Consider the following 22538-nt stretch of genomic DNA (forward strand, 5'->3'; position numbering starts at 1 on the left):
ACTAGGTTATCCTCTAAAAATTAATTTTAGGGAAGAATTGGTTATCCTCTGTTTTAGGAAGGGAAGATTGGCATTACTTGCTAATTGTTTGTGTTATCCTCTACTTTGTTAGAGAAGGTTAACCATAGTTGATCTGTGTTAACAAGTGTTCCCTCTGTTGATCAGAGACGTTAAGTGTTTTCTTTGTGTAAGTAACAAAACAAAATCTAACAATGTTCAAAAGAATGCTAGACTGATTTCCACAACTGAGAAAGGTGGTCTTGTAACTCCTTTGTGGTCAGATAGTGAATTCAAATCACTTTTAGGCATGCAAATGAACCTTATAATTACTGAGAAAGTTAGACAAAAGCTAACTCAGAAATATAAGATCCATCCAGACAAGACTTGGTCTTTAGAGGAGTGTAAAAAGGTTTTAGGAGCATGTTTACATAAGAACAATTTGAAAGGCATTATCTGTTGCCACAGGAATTTGGCTTAGCACTAGCTACACAACAATCTCAGCGCATCTCAGAACTAGAGGAACAGAACCAAGAGCTACGTGCTAGAATATCGGCTTTGACAAAAATTAAACCGCAAAAAGCTTCAGACAAAAGTGAGGTGGAAGTTAGTCAGCCTGATAGCACATATCCTGACTTTGCAAGCTTTCTTTGAAACTGAGGTGCCTGTAGATTCGGTGAAGGTATGTGGTGCTAGAAGGAGATCTCAGGGAATTGGGGGGATTTGAAAGTGTTCCTCCCAACTCTTCTGTTGTCCAGGTCCAAACCATTGCAAAAATGCTAGGACCTCAAGATATAGAGAGATTATCCCAGAGCTTACCCTCAGCCCGCACACATTTTTCTGAATTTAGAAGAGCCCTAATCAGCAAAATGCGTCTCTACGACATGTCGTTGACAGAAGTAACACAGTTGTTGTTACAGATTCTAACTGAATCTGAATTCAACAGTTTTGAGTCAACTGTTGCTTCTGAATTACAACATGTCAGTAAAGGCAATTTGAGAGAAGGTGTTTTAAAAATTCTAAAGAATATCATGGGACCCAAAATACACTGGTCAAAGATCACTAGCTGTGTGCAAAGGAAAGAGGAAACTGTGAGTAAATACACCGAAAGGTTTTGTCAGTCAGCTGTAACTTACAGTGGAATAGTTGATGATCCAGATAGTGTATTGGATGACAATGGACCCCTAGTCCGTATTTGGACAGATGGCCTTGTAACTGAATACAGGAAAGCCTTGCCATTCCTAAACCTAACTTGGTCAAACCAAACTCTCAGAAATAACGGTAACACTTTATAATAACGTCCCGTTGTAAGGCATTTATAAGTGTTTGGTTAACAATGAACTCATTATTTACAAAACATTCATAAATGATTAATAAGTGACATGCTAAGAGTTTGTGTATATTTTGTTAATATATTTACAAGTAATTTACAAGGATTTAGTTAATGATGAACTAATAATTTATAAAAAATGACTAAGTATTCCTTAATGATTAGTAATTGATATGTTATTTTTTCATAATACATCACATAATCCTATGCTAGAATACATATCATAATTCACATCATTAGGTCCTGACTACCAATACTATGAATGGCCGCTACGCTAAATTTTCTTTTGTATCCCGAGGCATCTAGGGACTGGGCCTCTTCAACTGACCGTGTGAGGAGATGACCTTCCAGCGTTGATGGCAAGGAAAATATAAGCTTCCTTACTGGACAATTAATATTCTTAATGACAATTTTTTTTCTTGAATTGTAATTTATCCTGTAATGTAATAACTTTCTCTTTTGTAAAGCTGCTTTGGAACAATGACCATTGTAAAAAGCGCTATACAAATAAACTTGAATTTAAAACTTGAATATAATTGCATTTTTAATTTAATTAATTCTTCATTAATAATTCTTAACATTTAATTTAATATTTAGTGTTTTGTTAAAGTTGTAAGCTGGTCGGTTAAAAAGCACAATAAATGTAATTATCATAAAGCTGTTTTTAATAAAGATGAGCAAATTATTAGTTGTCAGGTGATATGTACAAATATGTTTAAATTACTTGAAGGGTGTGGGATTTACTGGTAACATGAATCATTTACCTTCTAATGAAGATCAGCAGTGAGCATTAAATTACTCCATGTGTCAAAGACATCCGTCTTTAGTTACACAGTGTTTGGAGATATTTTTACCTGTTACAAATGATCTGTAGATGTATACAAGGCATTTACAACACTTTCTGCATACCCTATTCTAAAGTGTAAACTACTCCTCATTTATAAATGTTTTGTAGATCTTTTTGTCTATTACAAATGATCGTGTATGTATACAAGGCATTTACAACACTTTGTGCATACGCTAATTATAACAAATGTACAAGTAAGAAAATTAATTTATGCTATTCTCACCTATTGCAATTGAAATTTGTCAATGTGTGAATTATCTGCTAATCGTTGTGAACATGACTAGAAGCAAAACAAGCATTCTGTGACTGTGTACAAATATGAGGAAATAATGCTTAAATGTGAAAGCAGAATAATATTTATGAAACAAAGAAATGAAACAAATGAAATTGTATATAAAATGTATCATCTTTATAATAGGGAGAAGATTTACATTGTTTCTTATATGATTTACTATCCCCACGGTGCTGGGAAAAAAAAAAAAAAAAAAAAAAAAAAAAAAAAAAAATCACTGAAACTTGTTTTTTGCAAATTTATGCAAAGTTGTAAAGTACAGCATCATCGATAGAGTTTTCCAATGTCATGAATAAGACGACCTAGAGGCCCACTGTGATACTCTTTTGCCAGCCATTCGTGCCATTCAATAACTGCAAGGTGGTCCTCTGAACGAGTGAAAGTAGCCTTCATACTCTCTCTATTGACAGGCAGAGCTCTACAATGGGCAGAAGCGCTGTGGAACTCCAATAGTCCACGGGTACAGACCCTCCAAACCTTTCTGGAACATTTTAAAGAGGTGTTTGGCCAGCCTTCCACTACTCTATCAGTTCATGAAGAACTTCTACAACTCAGGCAGGCAGATGAACCAGTACATGAGTATGTACTACGTTTCCGCACCCTCGCCATCAGAAGCGGATGGAACGACACTGCCCTCTTATCTGTATTTCGCAGAGGGCTCAATCCCTCTGTGCAACAACAACTTGCCATCTACGATGACAATGTGAGCCTGGAGACTTTCGTGCGTAAGGCTACGTGTGTCGCCCAACACCTGTCTGCCTGTCCCATTACCCCGACATCTGCCTCCTCATCCACATCCTCCGATCTCCCCACACCAGAACCCATGCTAACCGAGAACTACCACCTAACGGCCCAGGAAAGATCACGCCGAGTACGAGAGGGTCTGTGCTTGTACTGTGGCTCTCCAGCACACCTACTCAGCTCCTGCCCGGTCTGTCGCCCACAGCCTGCGGTGAGTGTTACCACTATAATCCCTGCTGTCTCCCAAATTCCGCATATCCATGCATACATTCACTACCATAATCGACTCTTCCTAGTCAAGGTGCTGGTGGATTCAGGAGCAGCCGGTAACTTCATCTCATCTCACAGCCTCTCTCGTCTCGGTCTTGCTCGTTAAAGTCTACCACTTACCAAATTACAATCATCCAAGGAAAGCCGTTAAGCAAGGGCCAGGTACGTCACTGCCTATTTGAAGGGTGAGAGGTAGAGTACAGTTTGCACACAGAATGGATTACTCTGCTCGTGCTGGAGGCAACCGTGAGGCGTGGTTCTGGGTCGGCCCTGGCTGGAGCAACAAGAGGTTCTTAGGTTTCGCCAACTTTTATCGCCGGTTCATTTCCCACTACAGCCAGATTGCAGCACCCCTGACCTCACTCCTACGTCACCACTCAAAACACCTCAGCTGGAACCCGGAAGCTCAGAACGCTTTCCACCAACTCAAAGCCACCTTCTGTTCTGCCCCATTCTTCGCCACGGACCTTCCTTCCTCTAATAACTACACTGCCATCCTTGTGGTAGTTGATCGGTTTTCTAAATCCTGCAAGTTAATTCCACTCCGGGTCTTCCCACCGTGATGGAGACAGCGGAGGCGCTTTTCCATCAGGTGTTCAGACATTTGGACTCCCGAAGATATAGTATCCGACCGGGTTCCCAATTCACGCCCAGGGTATGGAGAAGTTTCTTCCGACTTCTAGGCGTCTCCGCCAGTTTATCCTCTGGTTACCATCCTCAAACCAATGGCCAGACTGAACGCAAGATCCAAGAAGTCAGCCGATATCTCCGGGCCTACTGTCATCAACAGCAAGACAGTTGGAGCCAGTATCTACCCTAGGCAGAATATGCACAAAATTCCCTCCGTCAAAGCACCACAGGTCTAACACCATTTCAATGTGTTTTAGGCTTCCAACCCCTCTGTTTCTTGGACCGGTGACCAGGCAGAAGTCCCAACGGTAGATTACTGGACGATATGGGACTCAGCGCACGTACATCTCCAGCAGGCAGTCAGGAGACACAAGACCCAAGCAGACGACGTCGGTCCAACAGAGCTTACAGAGCTCCCTGCTATGTCATCCTCAATCATATCAATCTGCCACAAACGAAGTCCTAGAGAAAACCTATAAAGTACAGAAAAATTAATTGACAACATGTAATTGTAGCATATATGTAGGGTGTTAACCCCTTAACTGTCACTCACAGTTTTGAAGACAGACATAGTGCACTACTATTTTTATAAGTCATGAATTAAAACATTTTTAACTTGATTTAGATTTTTTTACGATAATGCAATGTTTGATTTTAAAATGGGTTTCAAAGGATGAATTTTGCGATTTTAAGTTTTCTAATTGGAAAAATCAATTATGATTTCTAAAGTGTGATAGGGAAAAACGTAATAGGAAAACTTTGTTACAAAGGTCTGAACTGCTGTTATGATTTAGATTTTTAGGTACTTTTGTCATAATTTAATATTACTTTTGCTATATAGTTTTCTAACCAGAAAAGTGGTAAAATATACAAACATGGACAAAATTGTTGGTACCCTTTGGTCAATGAAAGAAAAAGTCACAATGGTCACAGAAATAACTGTTATCTGACAAAAGTAATAATAAATAAAATTCTATAAATGTTAACCAATGAAAGTCAGACATTGTTTTTCAACCATGCTTCAACAGAATTATTTAAAAAAATAAACTCATGAAACAGACCTGGACAAAAATGATGGTACCCCTAACTTAATATTTTGTTGTGCAACCTTTTGAGGCAATCACTGCAATCAAACGCTTCCTGTAACTGTCAATGAGACTTCTGCACCTCTCAGCAGGTATTTTGGCCCACTCCTCATGAGCAAACTGCTCCAGTTGTGTCCAGTTTGAAGGGTGCCTTTTCCAGACTGCATGTTTCAGCTCCTTCCAAAGATGCTCAATAGGATTGAGGTCAGGGCTCATAGAAGGCCACTTTACAATAGTCCAATTTTTTCCTCTTAGCCATTCTTGGGTGTTTTTAGCGGTGTGTTTTGGGTCATTGTCCTGTTGCAAGACCCATGACCTGCGACTGAGACCAAGCTTTCTGACACTGGCTAGTACATTTCTCTCTAGAATTCCTTGATAGTCTTGAGATTTCATTGTACCCTGCACAGATTCAAGACACCCTGTGCCAGACGCAGCAAAGCAGCCCCAGAACATAACAGAGCCTCCTCCATGTTTCACAGTAGGGACAGTGTTCTTTTCTTGATATGCTTCATTTTTTCGTCTGTGAACATACAGCTGATGTGCCTTGGCAAAAACTTCGATTTTTGTCTCATCTGTCCACAGGACATTCTCCCAGAAGCTTTGTGGCTTGTCAACATGTAGTTTGGCATATTCCAGTCTTGCTTTTTATGATTCTGTTTTTCAACAATGGTGTCCTCCTTGGTCGTCTCCCATGTAGTCCACTTTGGCTCAAACAACGACGGATGGTGCGATCTGACACTGATGTTCCTTGAGCATGAAGTTCACCTTGAATCTCTTTAGAAGTCTTTCTAGGCTCTTTTGTTACCATTCGGATTATCCGTCTCTTAGATTTGTCATCAATTTTCCTCCTGCGGCCACGTCCAGGAGGTTGGCTACAGTCCCATGGATCTTAAACTTCTGAATAATATGTGCAACTGTAGTCACAGGAACATCTAGTTGCTTGGAGATGGTCTTATAGCCTTTACCTTTAACATGCTTGTCTATAATTTTCTTTCTGATCTCTTGAGACAACTCTTTCCTTTGCTTCCTCTGGTCCATGTCGAGTGTGGTACACACCATATCACCAAACAACACAGTGATTACCTGGAGCCATATATATAGGCCCAATGGCTGATTACAAGGTTGTAGACACCTGTGATGCTAATTAGTGGACACACCTTGAATTAACATGTCCCTTTGGTCACATTATTTTCAGTGTTTTCTAGGGGTACCATCATTTTTGTCCATGCCTGTTTCGTGAGTTTATTTTTTTAAATAATTCTGTTGAAGCATGGTTGAAAAACAATGTCTGACTTTCATTGGTTAACATTTATAGAATTTTTATTTATTATTACTTTTGTCAGATAACAGTTATTTCTGTGACCATTGTGACTTTTTCTTTCATTGACCAAAGGGTACCAACAATTTTGTCCACGTCTGTATATTTAGGAGTCTTGGACATTTCCACCGATATATAGTTTGTCATGATTAGATTACCATTTGTTTTACAATTAAATACTAAAGTAAATGTAGGTGTCCCACTAGTGAGAAGTTTAAACTTCTCTGAAGAGGAGACTTTGGAATGACTAAATATTGACTTGTGTCTAACCGATTTCTTTATTCTTCTGCCTCTGTGACTGTTTCGCTGACACATCCTAGGAGATAAGTGAAAAGACATAGAAGGCAAATAGGTTTTAATATACATTCAAATACAATATTGAACATAATCCACAGTGGTGAAAGTTCATTGTACAAGTATTCTACAGTACTTTGATTTGAAGAAACTTTTGTCTAGGGATGTGAAAGATTAATCAGGATTAATAGTATCCAAAATAAAAGTTTAATTTTACATACTAAATGTGAGTTTAATGTGTACATTTGTTGTGTGTGTGTGTGTACTGTATGTATGTATATATACACACATAATAAATGTACACAGTAAACACACACACACATACAGTATATGTTGTAAGTGAAATTGTAAGTGAAAACATTTTAAATACTATTATCACTATACTATATAATATAGATACATTTATCTAATCTAGCAATGGAAATCAAGTTTTTATTAAAATACAACAATACGACCCCACCACCCCACATTACTTACCATTCAAAATTGTCAATGCATTCACTTTGCTTTAACTTCATTTTATGTCCACAGGAATTACATTTAATCTTCCTTTTAATTCCTTCCTTTTAATTATTGCTTTCTTTTTGCAGCCATTTTATAAGTTTCAGATGTTCCTTTTCCTCAACTAGATCGCTCAGCTTTCTCTAGCTAAACCTGGCATGTTTTTAATAACTTGTAAGTGTATGTCTCTTCCGGTCTCCCACTCACAGGTTGTGTGTGGTCACGCATAAAACATTCAAATTGTAGCTCTAGCGTCACCTATGATGTTACATGGCCAATCAGATCCATAGAAAATATAATTTTACTTAAGTCAATTAATTTTTAATTTTAATTAAGTTTAATTTTACACATATATAACTTACTTTGATTACTTAATTTTATTATAAAAAAATAATATTATATATTTCGTTTTTACAATTGTAGTGTTATTGTAATTATGGTCCCTTTGATTGAGATTACAATTCCATGTTAACTGTTTTTCAACTGTTTTTTTCAACTGTTCAACTAGTTTGCATCCCACATGTTTTCTGCCTGCAAAATGTTTTTATCTTTAGGATCTGTAATATGTATTTAAAATTTAAATTTCAAAACTGCTTTAATTTCCAAAGTTAACCATTTATTTTTGATAAACAGAATGTTAATCAAGAATAGTGTTGAAATTAATTGTATTATAGATTTAGAGTTTGTTTGAATAAAATTTTAATTTTAATGTTTAAGAACAGCTCATAATAAATAGTACTCATAATTAAATGTTACATTAAGAAGAATATTACTAAATTTATAAATGTTATGGATATTTTTTCAACTTGGTCATGTGTTTTATTTGTTTTTTTGCAGCTGTACATCCAAACCAGGTTGTGAAAAGATACAAAAAGATTTTACAAGGCATCCGTTCAGGCAAGGGAAGAACTTGAGGTCTTCTTACAAGGCTGTTGGAGTGGACAGAAACACAGTGGTCGCCAGTGCTGCAATTGCAGAACTTGCTATTGTTTCTCGAACAAAGTATGAAGAACTCCTACAAGGCTACTCCAGAGGCCAGAAGCTGCAGACGTGTTCAGATGTCTTAAGCAATGACCCCACACTTTTTTCAAAGGTAGATCATTTGAAAAAGAAGGGAATGCTTCTCCCCATAATTAAGAAAAAGTAAAAGTAGGGTACTGTGCCAGTTTGGCAAGGTTATGTTTTATACTTGTATTATACTTACACTACTTGTTCTATTACATTACAGTTATTACATTACAGGATAAATTACAATTCCATCTACAATTTACAATGGCCTACCATTAGATTGTAAAGTTTTTTCAGTAATTGGTATGTCTAATGGATTATTTTCTGTACCTTTGCACTCTGACAGCCAGCCATGGTTAGCTTTCACCATTGACTATGAGCAATACCAGTGGACAAGGTTGCCCCAGGGATTTCAAAACTCCCCAACCATCTACCATCAGGCTGTCAGACGTGATTTGTGTGACCCAGAATGTCCAGTCAAACAGTCCACTATGATTCAATATGTCGATGATATTTTGTTTGCCTCAACAGATCATGAGGTACATCAAACTGAATTGGCGGCATTGTTGGATTATTTGCAGAAAAAGGACACAAATGCAGTTTTCACAAAGCTCAAATTGCTCAAAACCAAGTCACATTTCTGGGTCAAACGATTGGTACAGGAAATAGATCCATTACACAGGATCGAGCTTTGCGTCAGTCAAAATTATACCTCCACCTACTACCATTAAACACTCAGGTAATTTTTAGGAACAGCAGGTTACTGTAGACCTTGGATTGAAGACTATGCCTCAATTGCTCAGCCACTTTATGACTTGTTGAAAGGTCTGATATTCTGATATTGTTTGTATGGAAGAAATTCATATCAAAGCTTTCAATGATTTTAAGAGTGCACTGTCAAGCACCAGCATTAGGAATTGCACAATCTGATAGGCCCTTTGTGCTTTATGTACATGAACACTTAGGCTTTATGACTGCATGTCTAATGCAAGACCATGGGGGCAGTTTACGCCCAATTCATTATTATTCTGGTAAACTTGACAGTCGCACAAGGTATGGGCCCATGTCTTACAGCAGTACAGGCAGTTCATCTAGCTCTTCAGGCTTCATCAGGAATGGTGTTAGGACAGACTGTAAACGTAAGATGCCCTCATGCAGTGTCCGCACTAATGAATCAAGCAAAAGTCACTTCTGTCACCTCCTCTCGTTGGGAAATTGGTTAACAACCCTCACAGCCCCGAACATTGTTTTACAACGTCGCCAGTCACAAACCCATCCTCATGTATGATGTCTGCAATGACTGAAGGTGTGTTAGAGGATGAAGGAGAAATGACTCATGATTGCGTTACACTAACATACACACCTACAAGTGAAGTAGCAGAAACTCCTATAGACAATGCAGAATTGGAGTTGTTGATGGCTCAGCTCAAGTTATTGAAGGTAACAGACGGGCAGGTTATGCAGTTACTTCCGCCACTGAAATGGTAGCTTCAGGTCGTCTTCCAGATCATTTTTCAGCTCAAGCTGCAGAACTGGTAGCCTTAACAAGAGCATGCACGCTAGCTTCAGGATCAATTGCAAATATCTACACTGATTCTAGGTATGCTTTTGGGGTAATTCATGATTTTAGTATCATTTGGCAAAGTAGACAGTTTCTAACTTCTGCTGGATCCCCATTAAGCATGCTGGATTAGTGAAAGATCTGAAACTTCCAAAGAAATTAGCTGTGATCAAAGTGAAAGCACATCTCACAACTAACACTATGGAAGCTAAAGGTAACGCTATTGCTGATGTAGCTGCTAAACAAGCTTGTTCCTATGCAACAGTACAGGTGTGCTCAGGTAGTACAGCACAGAAGACAATTCCACCTCCTGAATCAATCATTGATCTGTACAAAGATGCTCCTCTGTGTGAAGCATGGACATGGTTAGACAAAGGAGCCACAGTAGATTCATCTGATTGCTGGACCAAAGGAGGAAAGTATATTGCTCCTGAATCACTGCTTCCATATTTGGCTCAACAGATACACAACTTGGGTCACAGTGGTCCAGCAACAATGAATCACAGGTTCTCAAGTCAATGGTGGAATCCAAAATTCAGAAATGTAGCCACTGAAACAGTTAAGAGATGTGTTACATGTCAGAAAAATAATGACGTGCCAGCAGCAACAACACATACTCTAGCTCCACCAGGACCATTTCGTCACCTGCAAGTTGATTGCCGCCTTGTAAAGGAAAAACTGACGTTTTGGTAGTAATAGACAAGTTTTCAAGATGGATAGAAGCTTATCCAACAGGGCGTGCCACAGCCTCACACAACCACGTGGTTTTGTGTTTGAGCTCCGTAGATTTGACTACTAATCTTCGATATTTTTCGTGATACATAACATTATAACCAATTTATTCTTTCTCTTACCAAGAGTAAACATACTTGCTATATCTTTTACATCGAATCGCTTCCAAAAGTTGTATAGTTGCCAGTTTTTTTTTTTTTTTTTAATTTTTACGATCACCTGCTTCTAGCCTGTAGCCCGTTAGCACTTCTAGCTATCACCACACTAGCGCGGCTATCACAACACAGCACACAACACAGTTTACTAAATCACAACCTAATCTCTGTCTTCTTTAACAATGTCGAGCTGCTTGTCTACCTTTGAGTGCAGGGGAGCACACGCTTGTGCTCCACTCACTGGTGTCGGAGCAGGAGGCTGTAGAGAAGCAGATCGGTGTTCTCCAGGTGAAGCAGGCCCAGCTCAGGAAGCGGATAGCTTTGCTTGAAACTTCCCGTTCTGAGGCCCGTGCTTCCGAGGTTAGTCCGCGGCGCGACACTAACACTACCCCCATCACCTCGACTCCGTGTGTTTCTCTGTCCAGGCTCACTGCAACCACTGCCCGGCACCGATCCCTCCTGGTTGCAGCCGCGACGGCCGCTAGCCCGAGCCAGAGCCTCCCCTCCACCGGCCTTCGAGATCTCGGCGCAGGACCGCCGCCACCCTCTGCGAGAAGGATCCTGAGGCTGTCATCATCGGTGACTCCATCGTCCAACACGTCCACGCCACCGCGGTTAAGTATAAGGTTCAAACACATTGTTTTCCAGGCGCTCGTGTTAAGGATGTCTCTGCACAGGTGCGGGAGATCGTGACCGAGCGCAACGGCGCTGTGGTCGCACGCGGGGTGAACGACATCCGCAGCGGCAGTCTGAGGTTCTGAAGAGGGACGTGAGGAGCCTGGTGGAGGGAATCCGCAGCACCGCGCCTGAGGCGCAGATCATCATGTCCGACCGCTTCCACGCTCCGTCATGGAATAGAAAGGTTCAGTAGACTATTTGGTTTCAATGAATGGTTGTCTTCATATTGTAAAGAACAGAAGCTGCTCTTTGTTGATAATTGGGATTCTTTCTGGAAGCGTTCCTAGGTTCTTCCGTGCGGATGGTCTGCATCCCAGCCGTGCCGGAGCGAAGCGTCTCTCGGACAACATCTCCACCGCGCAACACTCCATTTGACTAGTAAGTGACGAATCACACGACAGCAGCATTGACAGTATGCCATGTGATGTAAATGTTAGACCCGAGAGTATGATTACTCACATAGAAACTGTGTCTGTCCCGCGAAAAATCAGATATATCAGTAAATCCTGCACAGGCCTTAGAAATAACCTGATCACGATCAAAACAAAAAAGTTAAAACCGGTCAACAGCAGCAATATTTAAAGTTTGGTCTCCTAAACATCCATTCGCTGGCGCCGAAATCTCTTATTGTAAATGAATTAATTACAGACAAAAGTTTTGACGCGCTCTGCCTGACTGAAACATGGCTAAAACCTAACGATTATATCAGTTTAAATGAGTCGACTCCATCAGGGTATTTGTATAAGCACGAGCCCCGCCGGTCAGGTCGCAGTGGAGGTGTTGGAACTATCTATCGTCAGGAGCTAAATGTTACTCAGAGAACCGGAATTAGCTATAATTCTTTTGAACTGCTTGATCTTAATGTTACGCTTATGGATGCAACAAAGAAATCTCTGTTATCTCTTTCTCTTATCTCTGTGTATAGACCACCAGGACCTTATGTTGATTTTCTTAAGGAATTTGCTGATTTTATTTCAGACTTAATAAAGATAGAGCACTTATTATCGGTGATTTCAACATTCATGTAGATGACCCAAATAATACAGTAGGAGCTACTTTCACAAATTTATTATCATCTTTTGGGCTAAAGCAAAATGTAATCGGCCAGATATAAACTGAGACCGCTCTAGTATAATGCCTGTAAAGTGTGGTGTGCCTCAAGGATCAGTTTTAGACCCCTTACTGTTCTTAATATACATGCTGCCCCTGGGGAACATTATTAGAAAGCACAGGGTTAATTTCCACGGTTATGCAGATGACACACAGCTATACATTTCATCTAAGCCTGATGAGTTATCAAAAATGTCTAAATTAACAGAGTGTGTTAAAGACAAAAGACTGGATGACTAGAAATTTTCTTCTATTAAACTCTAATAAAACAGATGTGCTTCTTATCAGCCCAAAAACATGTTTACAGCAAATTTCTGAGCTCAAACTACAATTAGATGGATGTGATATAAATGTTACTCCGACAGTTAAAGACTTGGGTGTGATATTGGACAGCAACCTGTCCTTCGAACACCATATCACTCATGTTACAAAATCTGCCTACTTTCATCTTAGAAAAATTGCTAAACTCAGACACATGCTCTCTCTCAGATGCAGAAAAGCTAGTTCATGCGTTCATGACATCTAGACTGGATTACTGTAATGCGCTGCTCTCTGGTTGTCCAGCATCTTCAATAAACAAGCTTCAGTTAGTGCAGAACGCAGCCGCTCGAGTTCTTACCAGGACAAGGAAATATGATCATATAACCCCAGTTTTATCCTTATTAAAGCACAAGAGACAAAGTTCGAAAAGCACAGCAAAAATTGGATGAAGCATTTGAACGGCAGCAGCAGGAAGGACCAGGTGAGAATGCATGGGGTGCTTTTGCACCTGAATTCGATGCTAAACGCCTGGAGTGTAACACACTTGGAAGACGCTGATGTACAAGAAGAGGATGAACAAGAAGATATCCCTGAGTACCAGATTCTTCTTGAAGATGGAGACCGAGTCATAGCACAGATAGAGGCACCTCCAATGTCTGCCAAATTTGTGAGGAAGATGTTTAGGAGTTTAAATGAGACGCAGGCAGCCATTTTTACACTGTTCAACAGTGGTGTCAGGAGTGTGTGTGTGTGGGTTCATAATCCAAAGCAGTTTTTTTAGTTTTTGTCAGGCGGTGCTGGATGTGGGAAATCCCATGTCATCAAATGCATACACTCAGAAGCAACCAAGATACTGCGACAACTCCTCAACAGCCCCATTGGCACTGGGATCTCTCAGTGCCAATGGGGCTGTTGTCTGCGTTTACTGGAACGGCAGCATTCAGCATCTCTGGTAAAATGCTGCATTCCCTTTAAAACTTCCAAGGAGTCTGAAGCCGCCTTATCAAGAACTTGGGAATGCCTAGATGAAGTGAGAGCAGGATTACGCACTGTTTCCAAGAAAGTTTTCAAGAGATTTCAGCATATCAAAGGCAACAAGAAATCTTGCCTTGATCTCTCTCTTGCCTTGTAGTGGGGATTTCTATCAACTCCCTCCACTAAGTAAAGCCAAACCGCTCTGTCCTTCCAGAAGTCCAGCACGCCCTCTTCATATACATAATTTTCAAATTGCCACCCTCACAGAGATCATGCGCCAGAAAGAAGACCTTGCTTTCACTCAGCTATTGAACAGACTACGGGTGAAGCAGGAGTCTGAAGCTCTCAGGAAGATGATAGAGTTTATATTACGCCAGGCTGTGAAGAAGCCTGCCCGTGTGATGCTCTGCACATAGTTGCCACCAACAAAGAAATTCAAAAGCACAATCACGGAGACCATACGTGCCCTTTTCACTGACATCATAACGGATGCCAAAGACTACAGGAAAGATGAAGAGAATAAACAAACCTGTCACTGGAATTGTCAGTGGATGTTTTGGCATGATTGCAAACATCGCCATAAAACAAAAAGATAGAATCACCACAGTAAAAATGTTAGGACTTCACCTTGCACCTTTTTGCGATGTTTCTGACCAGCATTTGGATTGAGTTGAAGACAACGTCCTAGTTTACATTGACAGATCTGAAGAGAATGGTTGGTCGACAGTTTCCCATCAAGCTAGCTTATGCCTGCACAGCTCACAAAGTTCAAGGCATGACAATGCAATCTGCATGCTTTGAAGATTTTTGAGCCGGGAATGGCCTATGTTGCCCTTAGCAGAAAAACCTCTCTGCATGGATTACACATTATGGATATCGGCGAGAAGATATTTGTGGATCCAGAAATCACAGCCTCTTTGCAAAGCATGAGAAGAGCAAGAGTTGAAGACATCATGCCACTTCTACAGCATGTAAGGAACATACACTTACCATCGTACATCACAACATGGAAGGACTGGCATCTCACATTGAGGATATCAGATGACATCATTAGCTGCAACTGGCGGATGTTCTTTGTCTTACGGAAACGCATCTGACCGGATCAGATCACCAATTGGAAGGATACAGCTTGTTTACACGGAACAGACACGTCTCCTACTCAACACATCAGGAAATCAGAAGGAAAAAATGGAGGTGGAGTCACAATATATTGCAAGGAGCACATTCCAATGCAGTCCAGGCAATGTATACAACATTTGACTGATCTGGAGTTTTAACTAAAATAGATTCTCCAATAAAAGCAGCAATTGTAGCTGTGTATAGACCACAATACAATGTTGGAGATTTTTTGACCAACCTAAAGAGTATGCTGGATTATATGGATCTTGCACACAATGATCTCATCATCATCTGTGGAGGCTTCAATGAGGATCTGTCTGACGAGTCTGAGACTAGATGGGGAAGATGCTTCAGTGGTCAACTTCCTTCATCTAATAATTGGATGACCAATTAATCTTATTTTGGCCATATTACATAATTGGTTTATTTTCTAAATATATTAATTTTCCATATTAAGTAGGTAAAATGAATGTAATTTTAATGTGTGCACTGTTCTCGAAGGGGATGGGTCCCACCATGCTGAATCTGGTTCCCTCTCAAGGTTTTTTTTTTCCGAACCTTTTGAGTTTTTGGGGGTGTCGTGTCAAATCCTGTCTGCCTCTCTAGGGTCCTTTCCAAACAGGCTTTTTCAAAACAGACGTTTTTAAATCAAATAAAAATGTTTTTGAATTAATTGTGCAGTCCTGTTTAACTAATAATGGTTCCTTGAGACCGTTCGGACGTTCTTGCTTACTGCTCCGCGCTTTGCTTCTTTTTATCTACTTTTTTCAGATTTTACTACTGTAAAAATGTCCGTAAATTTAACAGTAAAATACCGTATAAATGGTACAGAATAAAACCGTATTCCACAAAACATGGGATAACCATAGATTTTACAGTGAAAAACCGTAATTAGTTTTACAGAGTATGACCTTAAATTTAACAGTTAAAAACATATAAAAATACGGTTTACTGCCGTGAAAAACAGTAAAGTACCGTATAAATGCTACATGGATAAAACCGTATTCCAAAAAACATGTCATAACTGTACAATTTACAGTGAAAAAACATATTTAGTTTTACAGAGTAAGACCGTAAGTTTTACAGTTAAAAATATATGAAAATACGGCTTATTGCAGTTAATTAACAATATACTAAGACACATGAATTTCATGTGTTTCACATGTGATCCGTGTACCACATGTTCTTACATGTGCAAAAACATGTGAAATGTGTGTTTTGGAACATTTTGTGTGAATCCCATGTGAGTTCTTATTTGAAAGCCCATAGTATAAATGTCCAACATGTGATGACACGTAAAAAAATTTGATCATTAAATTAACATTAAAAGAAAAACATTATGTCTTGGGCAATTCCAGGTAATTCCATATTTTGACATGACAAGCCTCACACAGGACACAGCGAACACATATTTTGGATTATAGCAGGCCTGGAAGAACTGTTCATATTTTACCAAACCCTTGATAGAGTTTAAAAGTGAAAATAATATCTGCCTAGATATGCACTAGTTTTCTATTTTAAAAAGGAAATAAACATGTGCTATACTCCTTATTCAGCCTGCAGCCATCTTGCTTCCAAATCAAGGCTGTGAGGATAGCATTCAAGAGCATGTGCTTTAAACCAGTGTTTCCCAACTCCAGTCCTCACAACCCACATCCCAAAATGTTTTAGATGTCTTTTTAAAATTAATATAAAACACCTGATTTAACTCATCATCTTGTTAGTGTGTTAATTAAGGAAATAGGTTTGTTCAACGCTGTGCATACTGATCGGCATGTGACAAGTACAGAACTTTGTATGCTTTCAAATCGCTCTCACGGTACTGTGATGTCACAAGCTGATTGTTCTGCACGATACAACAAAGAGGGTTAAGACAACAAAACGTTCTTAAAGGTGGGTCGTGAGGATTGGAGTTGAGAAACACTACTTTAAGCGCATTGATTTGTACCGATATGCTGGTCATTCTACCATCAAAACAGAAAATACATTACTTAACAAATTTCAACAGGACAAAGAACTTCAGAAAACATTGATGTTTAAAATTAGAATTAGAATGTGACCTAATTTGATGTAAGAATAGAGCTCCTGCAGTTGACATCACGCAGCCTAAACTCCACACTTTTGGCAGGCAAACAGAGATATTTTGAGCACTGTAGCATTGGTATCATTGGTGGTTGAACAATAATTTAAAACCAGACTGTTTATACCTTACAAGCCTTACAATTTCAACATGTTGGATACGGGTTTTATGTTTGATAGTAACCTAAAATGACATTAATTCAAAGATATTTACCAGATTTTATGCTCTTTAAAGTTTGCAGTGAACTCTGTTGCCATGAAACTTCTGCTGGCCCCATTTATTGCTCCCGGCTGTTCTTTCCTGCCAGTATGGGCGTAAGCAGAACTGGTCACGTGACTGCCAGACCTCTGTAGCACATTGTGTACATAAGAATCCGTTTTGGATATATTAGCTTGTTAGCTAATAGCTAATTTCTAATGTTGCAAACATGTTTACTTTCATTTAAAACAACAGTACAGTGCTTTGATTATATTTTATGACAACAATTAAGTATACATAAGAGTATATTCCAAACATATTTCTCAGTAATGTTTTTAAGTCAGATATTGACACCTGTGTTATAGTAAAAGCTTTTTCATTTTGTAAGGTTATGTGCAATTATTGCCCTCTTAACATGTCTTATTAAAAATACATAAACATATTTGACACCTCTGTACAGTGTGCACTTGAAAAAACAATTCAGGAGACAGGACATAAACATTTTTAACGTGTGATAAAATCATCTTTTTGTGCAACACTGTATAGAAGGACTTTACAATTGTATGGTTAAATTGTCTGCCTACGTCCACTTTAACATTTGTATATTTGATTTTAAAATTGAAATATTCTTTTGCTGTAATTAACAGTGGTTTTACATTTTTATTATGGTGTGTTAGATGAAATATATGAAATTTCTGAAATTCGATGCTCTGTTTTGACTCTGACCTCAGGAATTAGTTTTAAGAATTTGAAAGAGAACCGTTAAGCATCATCCAATCATTATAAACATCGCGCCTTAGGCGAAGAATTTGATTGGCTGAATTCTCATTGGCGTGGAAAGTTTAGCTTTCAGCACATCTGCAGTGGAGTGGCTTTTCTTGCGAAACACTGAAGAGGCCGAACTACAAACTCGTGGGAATACTGTCTGAAATAAATGTGTCTGGGCACATTGGTAAGTTGGATTAAACAGTTTTAAGCAGTGGGTGGTTTTAAACATGAGTAGCATGTACCCTGGCACATAAGCGCAGAATTTCAGTTACAATGTTTAGCTGTTATTTCTGTGGAATATCAGTGCAAACCCTTAGGAACATATTTTACACATAAAACTTCACCATAATGAACCACGATGCATGTTCAAGTGTGCCGCTACAGATTGTCGCGATACGTTTCGCTCATATGGGGTATTTAAGGCTCATTTTTAAAGTAAACATAACACAGATTCATATGTTAATACTACAAATGCCCTTTACGGTGTTTACGTGTAATGTGTCTATGTGCCAGTGCCAGTGTCGCGATGTCAAATCGCTAACAGCTCACTTAAAGGAACATATAGGCGAAGGACGTGTTGTGACATGTCCGGTGACAGGATGCGACCATACGTTTACTGTAAGGTCGTCGTTTACATCCCACATGTCCAGGAAACACAGACAATGTTCTGTGGACAGTATGAGAGATCATTATAAGGAGACAGTTTCTCAGTCTCTTGAAACCGAACCATTAGTATCAGGCCCTACAGAGAGATTTAGTGAGACTGATGATGGCGAAGTTCATCTTACAGAAAATTTCAATGACCTGTTTCTCAAAAATATTTCTTTTTCTACTTGAAATTACATGGACAATTTCTTCTGCCAGCATCAACTATACAAAATATTGTTGAAGAGATGCAAAGCATACATGAACTAGGACAGACATATACTTTAAATAAATTGAGTGTATTTCTGAAAAGTGATTTAGAATTAACAGATGAAGACATTGGTAGAATATGTGATGTGGTGAAGGAATCTGACCTTTTCAGCATTAGTCACGAGGACCAATGAGAACCAATTTTTCAAGAACAAAGGCTTTTAAAGAGATGTTCAGATACACAGAACCTGTAAAGTTGCACTTAGGAAGAGATGAAACAAGGTCACAAAGGTTTGCCTACTATGTTCCATTGAAAGACACTTTGACGTGTTTATTGAGTCTGACCTATGGCGAAATTGTGCTACACAGGGTACATGCTTATCATGCACAGATGTGCTTTGTGATGTCACTGATGGTCAGGTATACAAAAACAATGAGTTCTTTTCTCAGAACCCATCAAGTCTCAAACTAATTCTATATCAAGATTCTTTTGAGGTGGTGAACCCATTAGGTTCAGCAAAAGCAAGCACAAAGTACTAGCTGTATATTTGTCTCTGGCTAATTTACCACCTCATATAAGATCAAATACAGACCACATGTCACTTGTAATGCTGTGTCGAGAAAAGACTTTAAACACTTTGGCCATGACAAAGTTTTCTCAAGGCTAATTTCAGACTTAAAAGACCTGGAAGACAATGGAATAACTGTGGCAGAGAAAAAGTTCATTGCAGGGGACAATTTGGGGTCTCATAATATTGGTGGTTTTACAGAAAATTTTTGCTTTTCTGAATATTTCTGCAGGTATTGCCGGATAACACGAGCAGATTTTCAAACAGATCCAAATGCATGTGGACCTCAGCGCACTCCTGAAAACTACCAATCTGCAGTAGACATTTTACAGTCTGAGGGACAAAACGTTGAAGGTATAACATCTGAGTCAATTTTTAATTCACTGAATTACTTTAATGTTTGTATGCCTGGCCTACCACCTTGTTTAGGCCATGACATTTTTGAGGGTATCCTTTCCTATGATTTAGCCCTTTACCTCAAGTACTTCATCAAGCAGAAAAAGTGGTTCACTTATTCAGTTCTGAATAGACGCATTAAGCAATTTAAGTACAGTGCCTCTGATGCGTTGAGTAAGCCATGTGCAGTGAACTCCAATGGAGTAAGGCTTTCTGGTCAGGCTGTTCAGAACTGGAATTTTCTAAGACTTCTTCCTGTGATCATGTGTGACAAGGTGAAAGAGCCCATGGATGATGTTTGGCAGTTGACCCTTCAACTAAAAGACATTGTGGAGATGATTTGTGCGCAGAAAATTTCATTGCCAGAGGTCGCATACCTTGATGTTCTTATCCAAGAATATCTTGTTTGCAGATTCTCTCTCTTTCCAGGACATGGACTAAAGCCTAAGCATCACTACTTGCGATACTACCCTGCACTGATTTTAAAGTTTGGTCCTTTAATCAGGTTGTGGACAATGCGGTTTGAGAGCAAGCACAGTTACTTTAAAAGATGTGCTAGAAACTTAAAGAATTTCAAAACCTGTGCTTCACTCTCTCTGAAAGGCATCAATTGTACCAGGCTTATCTGTCAGAAGGGTCAATGTGTGATCTAACTTTGAGAGAAAAAAACAGCACTGCATATTACCCAGAGCTATATGGTGATTCTGTTAAAGATGCAGTGAGGCAGTTTGGATTTACAGAGAACAATACCAAAGTCTCAGCAGAAGTAATGTACAGGGGTACGCTATACAAAAAAGGCCAGTTCCTTGTTACAAACCATATGGACTCAGTAGAGTTTGGAGAACTTGCACTTATTTTCATTAAAGATGAAGTTGTTCATTTTCTGCTGAGAAAGTATGTAACAGAGTTCATTCCTGCATTCCATTTGCATGAATTGAAAAATCAGACTGAAATAATGCACTGTGTGAAAATCAATGACCTGGCAGATTTCTATCCTTTAACATCATATATGATGAATGAAAAAAGGGTAATTCCATTAAAGCACAGTGTGATGTCACACTGAACATGATGGTTGATCTGTATTTTCTCAAGTTTTGGTTAATTTATGTGAATTTTTATTTTGGTTGTTTTTCAGAAATGGATGATTCAGAGCTAAACATTTCAAACATTAGCAATGCCATTGATGCTGTATTACCTGAACTCCCAATCGCAACTAAAAATCTCTTGAGGACACCTTAAAATCACTTGGAGTGGAGACCCCAGAAGATTTCAGATTTCTTCAGGAATCGGATCTGGGAGCTGTACTGAGGCCCATTCAAGCCAGGAAATTTATTTCTGTTCTAAAGGAGACCAGTAAGTCCATGTCAAAATGACAATTCTGTCAGTTACTCACTCTCAGATTGTTCCAAACGTATATACACATTTCTTTGTTCTGCTAAACACAAAGGAAGATATTTGTAAGTAACCAAGCAGATCTCATCCCCATTTACTCCCTGTTTGGCTACTGACATTCTTACTAATATCTTCCTTTGTGTTTAGCAGAACAAAGAAATGTATACACGTTTGGAACAATCTGAGAGCCAATAAAGGATGACAGAATTGTAGAATTTTAGATTAACTATCGCTTTTTATGGTCAGACATATTACTTTTGTTATTAAAAGCAGCAAATGCTTTTGTTATTACTTCTGGTAATGTATTATATTTAATACATTTTATTTTAACAGTGAGGCAAAACGTTCTTCAAAATATCTCTTTAGTTGTCTTCAGCAAAACAAATAAATATATACAGGTTTGGGTCAACTTGAGGTGAGTAATTGATTGCAGAATTTTTATTTTTGGGTGAACTATACTTTTAATGGTCACAATAATATTTTGCCTCACTGTTAAAATAAAATGTATTAAAATATATACACAAAATACATTTTGGGTGGACTATCCCTGTAAAGTAACTGTTCAACTGTTAAAACAAGTTTGGAATTTACTTACTATTTTGTCATTCTAAATGAACACCTGTTTTTTAATAACAATAGGATAATAAACAGTGATGGTGGTTTTCATTTTGGTTGAACTATTCCTGGTCCAACTTTTTACAGCACAAATTTCTGAAACCCCAGAGCAACCAGTCAGTTCGTCTCCAGGATCTTTTCTGTCCCAGAGTTCTTCATACTCCTCTCCCAGCACCTCCCCTTCTATTGTGAACTGGGTGGACAGCTTTGAAGTCCCATGGAATAAGTTTCCTGAGGAATTAATGCAGGCACTTGAGAGACAGAAAAGGCCAAGTCCTCGGTTGCGTAGGGAAATGGTTGCTGTGCAATGATGAAAGTTTGTGCTTGTCCAAGTAGGAAGAATTTAACAGAGGTCGCCAAAAGGATTGTTGCCAAATATCCAAAGTCTTTACAAGATGTGATTGAAGAGAGTGTGATTGGTCCTGGATACTACTCCTTGGTCAAACAATTTCAAGCCAGGGTCGAAAATGCAAGAAGGACCAGCACACCAAAAATAAAAAAGCGCATTCATGATACAGACAGAATGTGACACTGAGGAAGTCACACCTGAAAAAGAGCTGCAGTCCAAGATACATACGGCTGCATTAATTGGGAAGTTAGATTTATGCCCCTCAGTGAAACTGCTGAGAGTCAGCTGTTGAAAAAGAGAAAATGAGGAGTCTGTCACAAACAACTGACTGTAATGAAGAGGAAGTGAAGGTTCTCATGAAGTCTACTACTACAGTCAACGAAAAGATATCAACAATGGAACAGACATGAAA

At 38.9% G+C, this 22538-nt stretch overlaps 1 long non-coding RNA gene across 1 annotated transcript; it reads left to right on the forward strand.

The window, feature by feature from the left end:
• The first annotated feature begins 18049 nt into the window (after nt 1-18049).
• On the forward strand, nt 18050-22291 carry LOC122331737. Its single transcript, XR_006248275.1, has 4 exons — nt 18050-18134; nt 19607-19728; nt 20906-21123; nt 21865-22291. It is a non-coding gene; the product is annotated as an uncharacterized LOC122331737 (long non-coding RNA).
• Nucleotides 22292-22538: the final 247 nt, after the last annotated feature.

The sequence above is a fragment of the Puntigrus tetrazona genome, unplaced genomic scaffold, assembly GCF_018831695.1.
Source record: "Puntigrus tetrazona isolate hp1 unplaced genomic scaffold, ASM1883169v1 S000000001, whole genome shotgun sequence".
Classification (NCBI taxonomy): Eukaryota; Metazoa; Chordata; class Actinopteri; order Cypriniformes; family Cyprinidae; genus Puntigrus; species Puntigrus tetrazona.